The following is a 14,694-nucleotide window of genomic DNA, read 5'->3' on the forward strand; positions in this document are numbered from 1 at the left end:
TATCAGTCGACAAACTCTTGACAATTTTTGTATAGTTTTAGTCAGTCATTTTAGTCACAAACAAATTCAGCAAAATAGCATTTGTTTTTCCAATCGGGAAAAAGAAAGCACAACTTGCATTTGCAGACTGCGAGAGCAGCAAAACAGATGAATAACAGTGCACATTGCAAAATATAGCTTCTAATAATAATAATAATAATAAATAATATGCCATTTAGCAGACGCTTTTATCCAAAGCGACTTACAGTCGTGTGTGCATACATTTTTTTTTTTTTTTTGTGTATGGGTGGTCCCGGGGATCGAACCCACTACCTTGGCGTTACAAGCGCCGTGCTCTACCAGCTGAGCTACAGAGGACCACGTGATAAGAGCAAAAATGGCCTATAGGAAAACAAAGATGATGAAATAAATGGTTGTTTCTAATTGAAGTAAGTTACAATTAGTGTCCTGGCTGAGAGAGGAGTAAAGTGACCTCCCGGGAAGTATGTGTGGGAGAGCCAGCTTTGCTCAAGCAGCTCACGCAACAGAAAGACGTTATAGGCAAATAGGTAATAAGAGGATTGCATGAAATATTCTGCTAAACCATGCATGCTTATGATTGGACAAAACAGATGAAAAGGAGCTTCCATGTCAAATTGAATGTACATTAGTTTCACGTGGAATTCTCATTTCGTTACATGTTAACTAAAATGAAAAGTACATTTGTAATTGTTTTCTTCCAGGGCATCTCTTCTTGTTATCGTCATTTGTTTTTGTCAGGAAAAATAGGTTGAGTATTTTTCATGGAAGTTGACTGAGGGGGCATCAGAGTACAAAACCCCCCAGAAAAACTCCAATATCCTTCAGATTAGATTCTGCTGATGAGGCCATTTTGATTACAGTAGCTCCATCAATTGGTGGCGCACACAAACAACTTTCAGACTATATTGTCTCATTCTACAAGGAGTAATATGAGTTGCCGTTGCTGATTATTTACATGAATTCTGCTATGAATTGAGAGACCAAATTTGGCATGAAAATTCTGCACAGTTTACAGTGAGTCAACTGAAACTGCACTCAAGCCCTCTTGGGTGGCTTTGAAATAATACACCCATCAAACAATGGCATTCCTGAATCTCTCAGACCAAATGACTTGTCATCATGATTCTGGTCAGCTTAATGCTAAGTCATAACTAGGCTGGTGTATGAAGAATGTTACAGGGACTGACGTATACAATAAACGGTGGAATATGTCGTTCAACCAGAAAACAAGACAAAGTTACTCCTTTTGAGTAAGATGTCAACAATGTTTCTCAGCCTTTAAAAATAGTCGGACTGAAAATGTGGTCATAACACACACAGAGACAGACAGAGACACAGAGAGACAGACAGAGACACAGAGAGAGACAGAGAGAGAGACAGAGAGAGACAGCGAGAGAGAGAGAGACAGAGAGAGAGAGAGAGAGACAGAGACACCGCATCATGTGCTGGAGGCGTAGGGTGATCGGACAGGTTCCTGTGCTCCGACAGGAATGTGACTGAGCTGCATGCTGCACCAACACATGGGGGCACAGGCAGGGCCCCTTACAGCCTCAGTGACACTGCTGCTGCTACTGGGACACCAGGGATTTTCCACCTTCTAGACAAGGCAACTACTCTAGAGCCATAGATCTAGCTGCCAACTGAGTTCAAGGTTTAGAAATCTATGGTTCTTTAAGGTGGGATGCTTTTTTTGGCGGATTTCCAACATAAGCATTTAAGCTTCAGTAAGGCTGGGATGCAACACTCCTAAATGCTTACCCTGGCTGGCCATCTGTAAACCAGTATGTAAACCATAGACATTCAGCATTACTCATATCATACATTCTGATGGAAGTATGGACTGTCACCTTTATCACCTACTAGGGCAATAACAGAGTGACTGACAACCTTCCTAAACAAAATGATCTAAATATGCACTAAAGAGCCAGAAATGTGTTAATAGCCAACATATTCATATTTCTAAAAGTAAATATATAAGTGCAATACAAATGTTACCATTTTACCATAGAATGTTACTAAGACTAGGACATGGAAGTTCAAGTTCTAAATCAGTTGTTTCAGTGCAGAGTGTAACAGGATAGATACAGGTCCCGTGTAGCTCAGTTGGTAGAGCATGGCGCTTGCAACGGCAGGGTTGTGGGTTCGATTCCCACGGGGGGCCAGTCAGAAAAAATTTATGCACTCACTAACTGTAAGTCGCTCTGAATAAGAGCATCTGCTAAATGACTAAAATGTAAATGTAATACAGGGCTGGATTAAGAAATCATAGGCCCCGGGGATTAATACTTTTTTATAGCCCCCATTCACGGCACACCATCATTTTCTGTAAACAAATCCATGCACAGCATCATTTTCTGTAAACAAATCCATGCACAAAGCAAATCTGTGCGTTGTAAATTGACTGTTGAAGAAAAATACCCTTTATAATAAATCCATAATGACATTTGCAATGTGGCTACAGTTGACCAGAGGCGTTTTTAGGATTTCCACACATGGGGAACATTTGTTAGAAGGGTCGACATTTTTGGGTGGCCTTCTAATACGCATTTAAATGCAATTCTGTCATTTCCATGACAGAAGACATTAGCTGAATCTATTTTAATCCCACACAAATGACCAAAATGAGTGGCAACTCTGACAGATCAATCTGGACTTGAATAAAATAAATAAAAAAAAACAGCTCAGGCCAATGAAGCGACACAGATTGTACAATATCAGGAGGAGAGATAGATATCCATCTACTGTATATAGATACACACACCTTTCCACCCATTCATATTTTATAGGCTACAGTAGACTACTAAATACAGCTTCCAGTGGCACACTGACTCACCTAATGATGAAGATGAAGCCATAGGCTACTACTCATGGTGACGGCCGATGCGCTACTCTTGGCATTAGCCTATCTCAAGATGAGCTACTTTGAAAAACAGCGCTGCTGTTCGCCAAAAACATTGGGAGTTGAGAGGGAAAAATATTGGTTCTACAGACAGATTAGTCTTCTCTTTTCAGCGGTAGGCATTTGCTTTTGAAACTGTACGTTTTTCACGCAATTTTATTTTTTAATTTGCAAAAGACAGACAGCCGCAACCAACCATAGAAATATAATCCATAGATGGCAGTTCCCATTCAAGTCAGGACTGGCAGCCATTGCTAGCGTATGTACCCATGAGTTTAACACTCAAATTGCCAGGGTAAGAGGTGACCTCTTGGAGGTCCAAAACCCTTCTATGGATTATATGTCTATGGACACAATCCAAATTGCGGCCTTCCCGACTGTAGGCAATCAAGAAAATAAAGGAAACACTTGAGTAAATGAGGGATACAAAGTTTGTGTTATGTAGGTCTGTTGCAGTCACGAAATTTCTTCAGCCGGTGATTGTCAAGCAAATAACTGTCGGTCTCACGGTAATTGACCATTAATTAACATAAAACACATTTAGCATCTCCTGGCTTCCACACATAGCCTACAAGCCACTGATGCTGACCTATGGAATATCTACATTTTCAAAAGTGTAGGTCCCGTGTAGCTCAGTTGGTAGAGCATGGCGCTTGCAACACCAGGGTTGCTGGTTCTATTCCCACGGGGGGCCAGTGTGAAAAAAATGTATGCACTCACTAAACTGTAAGTCGTTCTGGATAAGAGCTTCTGCTAAATGACGTAAATGTAATAATTCCATGTAATATAGCCTACACCTTCACAATAAATCCATTATTTATTTTAGACAGTTCTAAAGAAGCATGATATGAAGAAAATGGAGTCTATTATGGAAACCCCTAAAAGGGGATTATTAGGAAGAGAATATGTATGGTTGAGAAAAAGAGGAATGAAAGAGACAGTGGGAGAGCATGAGATGATGTTCCTGACTACAATTGTATCCTATTTGTTGCTCCGCTCCTCCCTCTCCCTCTGTTAGTCTGTTCCACTAGGTCAGTGAAAGTGAAGGAAGTGATGTGTAGAGTCACTAGTGAAAGTGAAGGAAGTGATGTGTAGAGTCAAGGGTCAGCAGCAGAAGGCAGGGAGGAAAAGTTAGAGATGATATGAGGGATAGAGATGTGGAGCGAGGAGGAAGAGGAGGAGAGGAGAGTGGAGGGAGAGGAAAAGGAACATTGAGAGGAAGAGGAGGAGGAGGAAGCAGAGGGAGAGCACACCTGACAGGGAAGCCTACGTTTCCATGGAGTGTGTCTGTGCCAAGTCCCACCATTCACCCTTGTACCACACAGCCAGGGCCTAAAATGACAGTGGCAGGGGTTTTGGAGTTGTTTTTGGAAGTGGTAGGAGACTCTTTAAATCTGGTGTTCAACACCAACCTGTCCACCACCACATCCAATTCACTGAATTGTTGTCAAGTAGCCTACTATTTCTACATTTTGTGTCAGGCTTAGTCTGTACTAAATGTTATCTACATTTTGAAATGGTCTTTGAATAGTTGTTTGCATTTTTACAGAAGTAGGAATCGTTGTCAATCAAATAGCCTACTTTGTGTGGGTTTTGAAATACTTTCAGAATATTGTCCTTTGGTAACATTTTGGATACTTTAATTATTTATATGTTTTTTAAATATTTAGAAGTATAATATATTATACTTGGTACATTGAGAGTAATTTAGTAACATTTCCTACAATTTAACCCTTTTGACACATACCAACAAAATGGGTGTGATCATTCTACAGTGGTTCCTGCAGTGTACACTCAAACCGGTGTGATTAGAACGCTTATTTAGAACGTCCAGCTTCGATTGACGCATCAGTCAGCGTTTGAGCTGGCCACACTTTTTTCACAGAAACAGTTTGCACAAACACAGTCCTTACAAAGTTATGTCCTGAATGTGACCAGTTTATTTTTGGATGCACTGTTCAGACATTCACAGAAGTAGCGACAACATACACAATCATCCAAAATGGAAAATGTAGGCTACATTAGTCCTAGCGCTAACTGAGGAAAGATTGACATAACACAAGCGGTCATATTTAGCTAACTCTTGGCTGACAGAAACAACAATATGAATTAGCTAATAGCAACTACTATTTACAATTCATCACATCACGGGTGAACTCACCATTGATCTAAATAATTGAGTAAAACACTTTCTAAAAATAGAAAGTAATCCGAAGATGGGTAGTTTGTACACGCCACCATGTAATTTTTTTTAGCTTCAACCAAAAATAAGAGGAGACTAGATGAGTTTGATCTGTTTGCAGTATGCATGATGAAGGGGGTGTGTCGTCTATTATCATTCACTTCCCTTCATTCACTACCGGAAGTTTACTCGAAAGATGAGTGAACCATTCAGTCACCTCATTTCATTATAACATCTTTGGTCTGACAGACGTTTACGTGATACCCAGAATGCATTGTATAATGTCAACAAACATAGCACCACACAGCTTAGCGCATCATACTCAGTACAACCTTCAAAAAAGTATTTTACACACATCATAGGTGTACATTATAATCTATGCAATAATCAGAATGCATCATTTGTCACCAGTACTTGAAAACATTATGATACAGTAGAAACAGGATATACAGAAAATAAGGCACTTCCTTTAATAGGAACGTACACGTCCAAAGTTAGTATTTGTAAGGAAAACAACAAAGGCAATGCGAGCGCCAGCCAGAAAATGTGCCAGGGGAAAAAGTTTGTGTAAGACTGCACAAATGTCTGCATACTTGATCTGCGGAAACACTGGGAAAGGGCTTGGGCTCTCCTCGGAGAGAAGTTTGTCCGGCTCAGTAAAGCCTCAAACATAAATTGTCTATAACAGTGAAATGGGCTACTTCTATGTGAATTAATGAGGAGGCGGAACACACCTCAATTCAAACGGTTGTTAGAAAATAAAACTTGAAATAAACATTTGAAATTGACAAATTGACAAACAGCCTATAGATAATTAGCAGGCAGCGTGACTTGGTTTGAGGGCAGCGCAGGTTAACTGTCCTGTTGCGTAACAATCCCATTTTGGAACAGTGAGTGCATTCTGACATCACATAAATACATTTAAAAAACTCACGCTGGGGCGACCGTTAGAGATATTTGGAGCATACCCGTGAAAATGTTAACTACTCTAAGCTTTTTTGTTGTGTTCGTTTTTTGATAGTGAGTGTCTTTACACAATGGAATACCAAATTAGTGTTATTGACATGAATGTGGTATCATATCAAAGAAGAGGTTGTGCTCTTTTAAACTAAGTTAACTTGTAATTGTCATTTGTTTTTTAACTATGTCCTTTTGAAATGTGAGAAAAGTAGCTTTATCTTGAAAATCCTCAGTAATCTACAGCAGAATTCTAGAATTGTATTGGGGTCTAAAGTGTTATGCAGTTTATTTTGTATTAATCAGTAACCCACGTGGGCCCCTACCACCTCTCCTCATCTGAGGAGTAGTAGGGTGGCAGCAGGAGGCTGTTTATGTACACTCATTGAGAGAGGCTCCTGAATCCTCCTGTGGTTGGTGGTTGCAGTAAAAAAATAAAATCTATATATCTACATACATACATATATATGCATGCATACATACATACATACATACACACCTTTCATTTATTAGATTTTATTTTTTTGCTACCTCTTGGGCCCCCCCACGGGCCTGGGTCCAGGGGCTTCAGCCCTGTTAAACCCCTGCATTAAGACGGCCCTGGATACATACATTTCTATAAAGATGGTGAGCAGAAAACACAAAGGTGAGTGAAAAGCAGTGATTGAGATGTCTTGAAAATAAACATAGCCTAATTTTCACTAACTCAGGAGTCTTCGCGAGAATAAGCAACAATGTATAGCAAAAACAACAAACATTGGATCACAAGATCCTCATTGTATTACGCACATTGATGAAAAACTAGTTTGGCACCTGGATTTGTGCACGCTCGTGTCAACACACAAACGTTTTAAAGCCACAGATGGCTAATAATGTCACAACAAGGGGGGCAATTGGTGCTCAGAACACTAATTACAGTACTGTTGTGACTTTTGTACCATAGGAAAAGTTTGGCCTCAAATGTTGATAAAGATAAAAGGCAGCAGTCCCTTCAATTTCATAAATCTCATATGGCGGCACATTTTAAGTTCCAGGTGTCCAATCTAAAAAAAAATAGATTAGTTGTTTTACTTTAAAACATAGGCCTAAGTAATTTAAAGCAAAGGAAACAAACAAACACTCGAAAGTCGATCCGTAATTGATCAAACATAGCCTACTGCAATATCAAACTCAATGGAAGCGAAGCAAAACAAACATACCTAACGTTACTGTAGCCGAGAAAATGCAAACAATTATCCTATTAATTCTCGCAAATCAAACATTCGTTTCAACCAATCGAAGTTATTTGCATTATGTTAATTTATTCCCCATTGTCAATAAAATAACGAACAACTCACCTGAAAAACCGTGGATAATCCGAGTCAGTGGCCAGTATGAAAGGAGAGATTTTTCACATGCGAAATCTCTAGCAACCTTCCAATTTGCTTCCTCCCATTTGTCATATCGTAGCACCACGTCACTCAATCGTCAAAATCCGAGTGTCGCAGGTGAGAAAGGTATGCCCGATCCATATGCAGCGTTCAAAACAACTGCGAACTCGGAAATCTCCGACCAGTGCGTTCATGATAACATGGAATTCGAGAAAAAAAAACGAGCTCCAACCGGAATTTCAAGATGGAAACTCGGGCATTTTTCTAATGCTCCGACCTGAAGATCACTGACGTCATGATTTGACCTCGTTTTTTAAAAACTTCCCTGATTCCAAAACGCGGACTAGTTGTTCACCCCCCACTATTCCAAACTCCTGACGCTTCAGAGAAAGATGACATTAAATTAATAGGTCATCAATGTTGTGCCATAGTGCACTAATTTGTAAACTTGCAACATTATTTGATTGGCTTTGAATCGATTAGCCAGTACAATTAGCCTATTAGGCTATTGGGCTATTCATTTTATGAATTTTACGGTAGGTTATATTCACTAGTAATGTGTTTTAAATGACAATTGTCTACCAGAGTAGGCCTAATAAACCACGTTAGCAAAATGAAGTCACACACAGAATAGTATTTTTTTTCTTTTGTAAAAACATAGCGTTTGTTTGGTGTTGTTTATGGGGAAAATAAACCACCTAACTTTTCCCTATAAACAAAAATAAATAAATAGAGGAGAAGGTCCAATGTGTTATTATTTTTGGCATTTCAACCCTATCATCAATCACATCTGTATCTGCATACAAGATAGACAGTGACTCTTCACCTAGTAACCCCCTCCCCCCACCCACTAACTACTTCCGAGGCTATGACTGTTAATTGGGTGCCTGGGCCTTGCTAAACTGGTATGACCGACACCTCAATCATAAGCCCATGTCACTGTCAATGCCACCCAGCGCAGGGCCTAGAATGGGCCAATGAGAGTTGCCCTAGCAATGTGAAGGAATGTGAGGTATTCTCTCTCTCATCTCTCTCTCAGCCGTTGACAGGAGTATCGATGTTTAGGATGAGGCTCTGTTCTTTGGCAAAATCTAGAACACGTAGTACTGCTGAGTATGTGGTCACGTGTTGGCTACACACAGGCTTTACACATTCATGGACAAAATGTATGTATAGAAACTCAGCAACATTTTTATTTCTAAGAAAAATCCAATCGTACAAATCCAAATAACTTCACAGATCTTCATTGTAAAGGGTTTAAACACTGTTTCCAATGCTTGTTCAATTAACCATAAACAATTAATGAACATGCACCTGTGGAACGGTCGTTTAGACACTAACAGCTTACAGACGGTAGGCAATTAAGGTCACAGTTATGAAAACTTAGGACACTAAAGAGGCCTTTCTACTGACTCTGAAAAACACCAAAAGAAAGATGCCCAGGGTCCCTGCTCATCTGCGTGAACGTGCCTTAGGCATGCTGCAAGGAGGCATGAGGACGGAAGATGTGGCCAGGGCAATAAATTGCAATGTCCGTACTGTGAGACGCCTAAAACAGCGCTACAGGGAGACAGGACAGACAGCTGATTGTCCTTGCAGTGGCAGACCACGTGTAACAACACCTGCACAGGATCGGTACATCCGAACATCACACCTGCGGGACAGGTACAGGATGGCAACAACAACTGCCCGAGTTACACCAGGAACGCACAGTCCCTCCATCAGTGCTCAGACTGTCCACAATAGGCTGAGAGAGGCTGGACTGAGGGCTTGTAGGCCTGTTGTAAGGCAGGTCCTCACCAGACATCACCGGCAATAACGTCGTCTATGGGCACAAACCCACCGTCGCTGGACCAGACAGGACTGGCAAAAAGTGGTCTTCACTGAAGAGTCGCGGTTTTGTCTCACCAGGGGTGACGGTCGGATTCGCGTTTATCGTCGAAGGAATGAGCGTTACACCGAGGCCTGTACTCTGGAGCGGGATCGATTTGGAGGTGGAGGGTCCGTCATGGTCTGGGGCGGTGTGTCACAGCATCATCGGACTGAGCTTGTTGTCATTGCAGGCAATCTAAACGCTGTGCGTTACAGGGAAGACATCCTCCTCCCACATGTGGTACCCTTCCTGCAGGCTCATCCTGACATGACCCTCCAGCATGACAATGCCACCAGCCATACTGCTCATTCTGTGGGTGATTTCCTGTAAGACAGGAATGTCAGTGTTCTGCCATGGCCAGCGAAGAGCCCAGATCTCAATCCCATTGAGCACGTCTGGGACCTGTTGGATCGGAGGGTGAGAGCTAGGGCCATTCTCCCCAGAAATGTCCGGGAACTTGCAGGTGCCTTGGTGGAAGAGTTGGGTAACATCTCACAGCAAGAACTGGCAAATCTGGTGCAGTCCATGAGGAGGAGATGCACTGCAGTACTTAATGCAGCTGATGGCCACACCAGATACTGACTGTTACTTTTGATTTTGACCCCCCTTTGTTCAGGAACACATTATTCCATTTTTGTTAGTCACATGCCTGTGGAACTTGTTCAGTGTATGTCTCAGTTGTTGAATCTTGTTATGTTCATACAAAAATGTACACATGATAAGTTTGCTGAAAATAAACGCAGTTGACAATGAGAGGACGTTTCTTTTTTCGCTGAGTTTTATATATTGAAATACACACAGATTTACAACTCAATGCCATACATATATTATGTGGAAACAAACACGTAAAGCACATTTACAGAAATACACACGCATGTGTACAGTAGCCAATTTAACAGCACAGGTGAGGTAAAAGTCCAGTCTGAGTTAGACATTTCAGAAGATGTGATCTTAAAAGTTGTATACATGTATTATATGAGAAACGTATTTACAGTAATGTTTGGTTGTGAGAGAAATCTGATATTGCAGATTGAAGTCTGTCTTGTAAGACCCCACTGGGCACACACTGGTTGAATAAACGCTGTTTCCACCAACGTGGAATTCCTGTAGCCAGACTATACCACCTGGTTTAAAGACACGAGGTCCTCTGGTAAATAACAAAATACAACTAAACAATTCCAAGGCAAATCAGGTTCTTAAACATCAGGGGTGGAGCAAAACAGGTTCTTAAACATCAGGGGTGGAGCATGGGAATAAAAGACAAAGATAAGATGCAACAACAATATTTGATTTTCAGTTTTCAGATTCACAAAAAAGGCACAACTGTGGAATAAACATCTGTGCCCAGTGGGACAGTTGTACGGAGCTCCTGGAGCTGAAGATGGTGTATAGACCTAGGCCTGGTGACTATTGTGCCTTGTAAATCTTTACCTTTTATACCCATGCTCCACCTCTTATGTTAATGAACCTGTTTTGCCTTAGAATTGTTTAGTCATCTACCAGAGGACCTCACGTCTTTAAACCAGGTGGCATATTACGGCACAGGAAAGAGATATTTATGTGTATTTCCCCCACGTTACATTCAGGGGAGTGGGTGCTTATATTGTCCTCTTTCACACATGTACAAGTGTGTATGGATGTGTGAATTGGAAATGTGTTTTTTGCATTTCCCAACTCTCCCTGAGACACCCTCGGAGAGTGTGTTCACAGCCAGGGTCTGCCATTATCAACAGCAACCCTGGATCAATTAGGGTTCAGTGCTCAAGGGAACAACGACAGATTCTACACCTTGTCAGCTCGGGGATTCGAACCCGCTAGGCTATCTGCCACTTGCTACCTGCCGCCACATTCATGTATACTGTACATGTGTTTTCCCTCAAAAACCTGCAAGAGCCTCCTTATGTAACAGCAACAGTAACTGATGGATGAGTCAACCTGCAATGGTCTGTCTCTTGGCCTGAGCCTGTGTATTGGAATGTATTGACTGTGTTGGCTTGTGTGAGTAAGCTAGCGTGAGTAAGCTATGATGTATGATCGGTAGTTGTTACTGTAAAAATGCTCAATTATAGGATAGAATTATCATGGAATGTGATATGATAGGCTTACATTTTTCATAGCAGTTGCATTTTGTTTTCTTGGAGCTTATGATTGAGGTGTCCTTCATACCGATAAGCTAACAGGGGTCAACCCATCCACTCACCTGTGACCTGACCTTGGGTAAGTGGCCATACATATCACTACTTGACCTACAGCATGCATTTTCTAAATCCTGACCTAAAAATTCTTGAACGTCCAACGTATACACACACACACACACACAATCACGTCATGTACTTTATAGATAAACGTGACAACACATCCATTTGGTAACCTCCATACCACAACTAGTTAGTGGAAGGAGTGTTGGTATCACCTTAAGGCCAGTCACTGATAAATAGCTACTGCATAGTTACTAAAGAAACACAAAGCCTAATACACATGTCTGTAGAGTTCAGTTGTTAATATGTGTCTTACATCTCTGTCAACTGACATCATTTTTCTACACCTCAACTGAAGATAAATTAACAGGTTGTTCAGTCAGTACTTTGATGTAATAAGTCCACAGGAAGAGTGTGCTTACAGTAAACTGCAGTCCTGACTCAATTAATGTGGTCCAAAAGGCTTCTTAACAGCTTCTACCCCCAAGCCATACGACTCCTGAACAGCTATTTGCATTGCCCCCCCCCCCCCCCCCCCCCCCCTCTTTTTACGCTGCTGCTACTCTCTGTTTATTATCTATGCATAGTCACTTTACCTCTACCCACATGTACATATTACCTCAATTACCTTGACTAACCGGTGCCCCCGCACATTGACTCTGTACCGGTACCCCCTGTATATAGCCTCCCTACTGTTATTTTACTGCTGCTCTTTAATTATTTGTTATTTTTTTACTTAACACTTCTTTTTCTTAAAACTGCATTGTTGGTTAAGGGCTTGTAAGTAAGCATTTCACTGTAAGGTCTACATCTGTTGTATTCGGCGCATGTGACAAATAAAATGTGATTTGATTTGATTTGATTTGATGTCTACAGCTTCATGTTTAAAACAACACATGTGAATGGTGCAAAATGGGGACTATTTACCACATACCATCTTTGGAGGAAGTTTGTGAAGGACCTATGCTCCCCAAAGATTAAAAGGGTATAAGTCAAGTAAGACGTACCATCTTTATTTTGGTGGAAGTTTCCTTTTGATAAGAGAGTGTACCTGTGCCACCCTCCCAATTGTATAGGGGAGAGTGGGGTAAATTCATCGATTTTTAACATTCAGCATCACTACATCAAGGGAAATACAGTATTCTTTCTAACAAAGATATCTACATATATTTCACGATGTTGTGTTTCCCTGGAAATAATCAGAATTAATTTAAACAGAACAGTTTTGAAAACATAGCTTGTCCCAAAAAAAGTGGTCTCTTGGCACAATTTACCCTGGGTATGGGGTAAGTTGAGCGTAGGGACAGGATAAATTGAGACGCCTTGGGGTAAGTGGGTGATGGTGTCCTGTGACAGTGCTGCTGGAAGGTCAAAGTTTAAATCAAGGAATGGGGGTGTGGTATATTGTATATTTTAAATATATGCCTACAATCAGATAAACACTGAACAAAAATATAAACGCAACATGTAAAGTGTTGGTCCCATGTTTCATGAACTGAAATAAAAGATCACAGACATTTTCCATACGCACAAAAATATTATTTCTCAAAAATGTCATGCACAAATTTGCTTACATCCATGTTAGTGAGCATTTCTCATTTGCCAATATTATCCATCCACCTGACAGGTGTGGCATATCAAGAAGCTGATTAAACAGCATGATCATTACACAGGTGCACCTTGTACTGGGGACAGTAAAAGGCCACTCTAAAACGTACAGTTTTGTCACATAACACAATGTCACTTATGTTTCAAGTTTTGAGGGAGCGTGCAATTGTCATGCTGACTGCAGGAATGTCCACCAGAGCTGTTGCCAGAGAACTGAATGTTAATTTCTCTACCATAAGAAACCCATTGTCGTGCCAACGTCATTTTAGAGAATTTGGCAGTACGTCCAACCGGCCTCACAACCGCAGACCACGTGTATGGCATCGTCTGGGCGAGTGGTTTGCTTATGTCAATATTGTGAACAGTTTGCCCCATGGTGGCGGTGGGGTTATGGTATGGGCAGGCATAAGCTACTGTACGAACAATGAACACATTTGCATTTTCTTAATGGCAATTTGAATGCACAGAGATACCATGACGAAATCCTGAGTCCTATTGTCGTGCCATTCATCCACCATCATCACCTCATGTTTCAGTATAATAATGCACAGCCCCATGTTGCAAGGATCTGTACACCATTCCTGGAACCTGAAAATGTCCCAGTTCTTCAATGGCCTGCATACTCACCAGACATGTCACCCATTGGGGATGTTTGGGATGCTCTGGATCAATGTGTACGACAGCGTGTTCCAGTTCCCGCCAATATCCAGCAACTTCGCACAACCATTAAAGAGGAGTGGGACAACATTCCACAGGCCACAATCAACAGCCTGATCAACTCTATGCGAAGGAGATGTGTCGCGCTGCATGACGCAATTGGTGGTCACACCAGATACTGACTGGTTTTCTGATCCACGCTCCTACCTTTAAAAAAACGTTATCTGTGCCCAACATATGCATATCTGTATTCCCAGTCACGTGAAATCCATAGATTAGGGCCTAATTAATTTATTTCAGTTGACCTGATTTCCTTATATGAACTGTAACTCAGTAAAATCTTTGAAATTGTTGCATGTTGCGTTTATATTTTTGTTCAGTATCGATCTCTCTGTTCAATATAACTTACCCTTCCATTTCTTTACTGTTGTTTCGATGTGCCAATACATAAGCAAGTTCTCTGCATTTGAGGCTACTAAGCCCATGAAATTGGTCCACAAGATTCTTGATATGTTTAGCAAGCGCAGACTCCATGTCATCAGATAAGACCTTGTGTGTCATAGCCTCATTCGCAAAGGTACATGTTCGTTTTATGTTTTGTCAATGTGCCTCTTCAGTGTCATTCAGTCCATTTTTTCATCCCTTGCTTCTCCTCGAATTAACTTCTCCCCTTATCTCTGTCTGTTTCTCTTTCTCTTTCTCTCTCTCTCTCTCTCTCTCTCTCTCTCTCTCTCTCTCTCTCTCTCTCTCTCTCTCTCTCTCTCTCTCTCTTATCTCTCTATCTCTCTATCTCCCTCTATCTTGCGCTCTCTGTCAAATGTGTTTTGCGTACACATTTGACAGATTGCCTATGATTTCCCTGCCTTATCACTGTCCTCTGGTGGTAGTCGATTGCCGTAGCAGACTTGTCAAACACCATCAATGTTGGA

The sequence above is a fragment of the Coregonus lavaretus genome, assembly GCF_964263955.1.
Source record: "Coregonus lavaretus genome assembly, chromosome: 2".
Taxonomy (NCBI): Eukaryota; Metazoa; Chordata; class Actinopteri; order Salmoniformes; family Salmonidae; genus Coregonus; species Coregonus lavaretus.